We start from the raw sequence: 6,000 nt of genomic DNA, 5'->3' as shown, positions 1-6,000 counted from the left end.
CTATTGTAGTGAACTGTACAGTAATTTGTTCTTTACATCATCCTGCTTTAGATGTTTAGCAGTAAGGCTGATTGTTAGAGAAAAATCTGTGGTGAAACTGTACAGTACATATTCAGCATCAAAAAACTGATTACAAATGTGAACAATGCATCATTATGAATCTGATCTTTCCAACCCTTCATATATTTTCAACTTCAGGTTCCTGTGGGAATGCTTACAAGTTTATTTTAAGACACAAATTAATAACAGATACAGGCAGCAAATATACAGGCACTTCCCAGGCATGACTGGAGGCCACCACCACCCTCTCAGCTGAGCAGATCTCTTTAAACTGTGAAGATGACACTACTCATTTTAAAGCACAAAATCCATGAAGTGGTACGATGGGTTAGAATCTCTCTAGGCTTACCTGGTTATGAGCTAGAGACCTTCTGAATATACTTCCCTACCCCTCTTCTATTCCTGATGCCTTTTTACCAAATGTATCGGCATCCATATTAGTGGATGAGACAATTTTGAGATGATAACAGAATGGAAATCCTTCAAAATTAATATCTTAATCAACAGCTCAGAAACCATTCATTTAAATGGCCGTAATTATGCTAATTTTAACTAAATTATTCATACAAGAGGTCATGATATGTGGACCTTTAAATTTCTTTTGCCAATATTAGTAGGCATTTCTCCTTTCTCATATATAAGTGCCTCCCTGGTACGGTGAGAAAGTGTTACCCGGCAGAGTAAGGAATTGTGGCTGACATTGCCCTGGCTTAGAAACAAAACTGGATGTGACTGTCTGGGCTGCTGGCACTGATGCACCATTCTAAAGCCTGCAAGAGCTGCTCTTTTCAGACCAGCACTAGCACAGGTGTGCAGCAGGACAAAACAAGGTACATGGGTCAGGGACAGCAGCAGTGGCCTGCACATCAGGAGTGTCCTGGGATGGTTTTTCAGGATGAGTGCATAGAGCTAAACAAAGGAATGTTAGAGGCTTGAATGGGCTTGACAGATCAGCCCCAAGAGGGACAAGGGATTGGATCTTTTGGGGACCATAAAGAAGATATGGAGACTGGAATTCAGGAGACCAGGAGCTGCTTCTGAGGGCAGTCCTCAAACAAAGTCTGTTTAAAAAAATATCTGGTTTATTTGACAGCCTGCCTCCCACCACTGGTAAGCAAACCCAGAACACAAATCCTGTGAATGCTCAGCTACAAATCAATGACTGATCTTGCTGCCAGAATGGGGACTGACATGAGTGACATTAAATATGTGCATAGAGTTTGTGTGCTACTGTGATATCCATAATAAATAATAACAGGCATAAAAACAGACCTACCTTTTAGCAGTCATATCCCATCTATATTTGTAGATCTGCAGTCATAAACATTATAAATATAGCTGAAATGTTTCAATGTATATTCAATGCAGATATTCCAGGATTCCATAAAACATACAGAAAAATGTGAATTGATTACATAAGCAGCTTTTTAAATGAGTAAGGTCCATAGATTTTATAGTGTTCTTTTCTCTCAAATCTTGTAAAATACATGGAAGTCTTAATTATATCTGAAGATATCTGAACTATGTTGGCCTTTGATTTTATAATACAATAAGCAATTCCTGCTAGCATAATAAACCAATAAATTCAGTATTTGTAATAAATGAGTTTAAGTTTATAAGACTATCAAAATACCTCCTGGCTCCCGTTAATGTTTAGGAATCATTTCAGAAATGCTTCAGGTTCCTGGCTGGTAGAATTGCCTCACTTTCTGCTGAGTTTCTATTGATCCAAAGTCTTGAAGTAATCAACAGTTATATGTACTATAAGAGTAACACACATGCAAATATTGTGTATGTAGGTGAGAGAGGTATAGAAGGAATGGAAGAAAAGCAGAAGTAGCAGTTTCTGTGTAAGTACTTCCTCCAATAAGATATTTGAATCCAAGAGGCCCATCCTGAGCCAATTCTAATTCACATTTTGCTTCAGAAGGTATGAAATAGATAGGGTACATTTCAGTTAGTACCCTCAGATGCCTGCAGGCCCTGGCCATGAACACTGAGCTTTCTAGTGTACAGCCAGCTGGTGAAATTCATGCAGAAATACAGTCACGTGCTTGGCTGTGCAGCCTCATGTTGGGACTCCAACTCCTGGTTTTTGGTCAAATTCAGTCAGCAGCCATGTGAAATGAGTTCCACTTCATGGAGATAATTAAAATCTGGCTCAGATCAAAAGGAGCCAAGAATCAGGTGTTGTAGCTGAATATAGTTTAAAAACATTGCCTCTTGTTCTATGAGTTAGTGTCTCTCGATGTGGCTCCTGCAGCTGTAAAGATCCAAACCCATACTTGAAAAGACAGTAAAAGATGTGATTTGTGTTCTTGTCTTACCAGGTGATATATGTAAAAGGAAGATCCATCTGATTCTGCTTTTAAAATTCAGATTTAGAGCATGTATTAACATATTCTTGTAATGTTTTGTAACAGAAAAAATGTAAAATTTTCTTGTCAAAAATCTAAATACCACATAAAGAAGTTACAGATGCTGTATTTAGGTAGATTAGCTAAATCATGGCATAAACTGCCGTTTCTTGAAATTCTATCCCCAAGGCAAAACAAAAATGTTCTATGGTTGGGATTTTTGTTGTTTGTTGTTTTTGTTGTTAAACCAAACTTTAAAAATATCTTGCTTATAAAGTGTTATACCTTCTAAATTGCACTGACTTTTGGCTAGGTACATGCTTTCTGTTGAAGTTCACACCACAGCCTGAGACATGTTAATTTAGGGTAGGCGTCTACTCAGTCAGCTGTTCAGAAGAACAATATAGAAATATCCATTCAAGTCCTTTCATTCCCTGGAAGCCTGAGGAACATTTTGGATATTGCCTTTCAGCACTAAAGCTGGTCAGCTTATGGTAGCATTTTCTCATTTCAGCTTTTGCAGGTCCAAACCACAACGATCCACAAGGGGATTAAAGCGTATATTAATGAGCTTTTTATCCCCTGTAGATTTTTCCTTCTAATTTGCCAGAATTTTATGTACCCCTTTCCTGACCCTAGAAGTGATATTTTCTTCCATCTGGAATGATTGTTTCATGTTAATATGTGGGTTTGAATATAAAACATAAGAATGTTGGTTAGCACAAAAACTAATGAAGGCTCTGGGGTTTTTAGCTTTTTGGCTTTATTTATTTTTTCCTTAAAGAAACATTACTCATTTATTCAGGCCAAGAATGTAAGGCTTCAAGTGTTATTCATGCAAATCTAATGTAAAACATCTAATGTAAGAAAATCTAATGTACAAACATCAGGCAGTAAATCCATATTTAGGCACCTAAAGAAGCAGCCTAATTTGACACATTAGCATTCTGGTAAAACCCTGTATTCTTTTATTTTGTGACCCCTATCATCTGAATTCAGTCAGACATAAAAAATTCAAATACCATCTCATAGGAGGGACCTGTGTACTAACTGCTGTAACCACCGTTATGACAATTAGTCTGGAATAAGATCCCAGAGAACATTAGAATTGAACAAACAAACAACATTTTATTTGGGTCTTTCATCTTCTAAATGACCATTGTAAAATGGAACCATGCCTCCCACTGCATGAAAATCCTGCTTGTCCAGGCTGGATTTTCATACAGTGGAAATGCAAGAAAACATAATCTTATGCATACTTAAGATGCAATTTATCCCATAGATGGTCTGGTAGCCAAGTATATTTTTGAGATCAGAGTTTTCTCGTAATGTTCTCTTGTGAAGAATTCCAATTTGTTCCATTATTTTTATTTTTTTTTAATTTGGTTGGGAGTTTCATTTTGTTTCCTTCCTTGTGTTCTACTTATTACAAAATAAAAGTGTGAGTCTTCATCTCAGTTAATGTAAAAACAGTAATCATTGGGCCCACTGAATTTTTAACTAAGCAGTTCTGCAAGAACAAGAAGGGAAAAAAATATGCAAATGGTAAACACAAAAGTGCTGAAGTAGATACCCATATATGGTAGAACATATGAGTTAAATACTAAAATATTTGGTAGAAACACATGACTAGAATTTCTGTCCAGAGCCAAAGCCTCATAGACAAAGGGCAGAATTTACCACAAACTTCCCTATCTCAGCTGCACGCAAGGCACGTTTCTTTTTTGGATGCATCTGGGCCATCATCCATTATGCATTCCATATGACACACATCTCAATGGGGTTTGCTTCACCTGCTTTCATGAAATGAACCTTATTCTTCTTGCTCTCATATAATAAGAACATTTGCTACTGAATATTAAAATGTGGGAAACATGTGGCAGACATCTGTGGTGTGCTGCCATTGCACTTGACTTGCACAACAAAATGAGCCATCTCACCTTCCAAAATCAACCCTGCCCCCTTCAAAATACATCTTATTTCACAAATGCAGGTGCAAGGCAATGCACCTCAGCAAACACTGAACATTTAAGGGCTTCAAAGGGGTTTTGTTCCGCTGAGTTTTGCTTAGATGTGTCATGAAACAGCACAGGAATCAGTTTTCACTTGGTCTATTCCAGGAATTTTCAGTCACTTGGGCTTTGGTTTTCCTTTTGTTCTGCTTCCACTTACTCTTTTTTCACCAAAATTTAAAATTACCCCTAAAAATGCAGGTGACTGTTAGTGGAAGGCAATTTCATGGATCCATACCAGTGTGGTCCATCAGCCAAATTATGGCCATGAATGGATTCTTTAAACTCGGTGGTGAGAGTGATGTGAAACGCATTATCTTCTTTTACTGTAAAAGGGATTTGAATGAATACATCTAAATTGAGAGTTCCAATATCTTAAGCGCATACAAAGAAGAAAACTTTGTAGCTGGTGTTCTTTTAGGAATTGCAGTAAGATAAATAGAATTGAGATGCTTTCCTATTACATGGGTTCCTGAAACCTTTTCATTATTCTTACCTAATCTACTTTACCAGCTGATTCTCACTGCCTTTCTTGAACATCGTCTCATCAAGGTCTGGCTTGCAGATATGGAAAGTGAAAAATCTGACACTGCTCTTAGACTACACCCAGAGAAGATGTATGTGCAAATGTCAAGCCTCTCATGCCCAAATGTCGGCATGTGCTGTGTCTGTTCACCTAGCTTGGAGTAATCAATTGCACCTGTGCCATATGGGCTCAAAACACAGGGGTTTCACTCAGTTATTACTTGGCAACACATAGACTCAAAATTTTGTATTTTTTTAACATTATTCTAATCAATCAGGTAGCTTAAGAGCATATCAATATAAGTTTTCTCTCTCTCATCTATCACCTACCTTAGTGGTATATATATATATATATATATTTACGCTTGCTTTTCACTTGTCTGGTCACCAACTTGAGGTGCCAGAGCCTGAAAGACTCAACCCATTTCGTGTAGAACCTGAACTTTTGTTTTGTATTACTCTCTTAACTTTTATTGCATCAGAAATTCTTCCCCTGATCTAATAGTAGTATGCAAATGAAAAGGTATTCAAAATTTGTTCATCTTGCATTAGAATGAGAAAGATTACAAAATAAATTCAAAACAGACTTGAGATTTTTGGAATAAGTGCAAATAATTTAAAAGGAAACAAAAGGATTTCCAACACATAAGGAATTTCTATAAGCAGGTTATGGGTCATTCCCATCTGGTGTCTGCTGTTCCAAGATAGACAATTCCAAGCTGGGTGTTCCAAGATAGCTGCATCTATCACCTGACTGTGAAAGTAACCCTGTGCAATCTCTGTTAGTGTAACAGGAGGTGATGCTCTGACTGCTCACAGACAGGAACAGGAGTCACTTGTGTGGGTACCATATGCCACAAGGTCTGTTTCAGTACCAAAGTCCAATGCATGCAGTCACATGTGCAGTAAAACCCTTATCCTTTGAAAAGCAACTGAAGGAATGTCTAACATTCATGACTATACCTGGTTCTGCAAGGTTTACCACTGTGAGCTGTGTCATGAATGCTGTAGGCATGGAAAAATTGCAATGGATCATAATTACCATT

The sequence above is a fragment of the Sylvia atricapilla genome, chromosome 3 (genome assembly GCF_009819655.1).
Source record: "Sylvia atricapilla isolate bSylAtr1 chromosome 3, bSylAtr1.pri, whole genome shotgun sequence".
NCBI lineage: Eukaryota > Metazoa > Chordata > Aves > Passeriformes > Sylviidae > Sylvia > Sylvia atricapilla.
The sequence above is the reverse complement of the archived record's forward strand: the minus strand, read 5'-3'. Positions refer to the sequence as shown.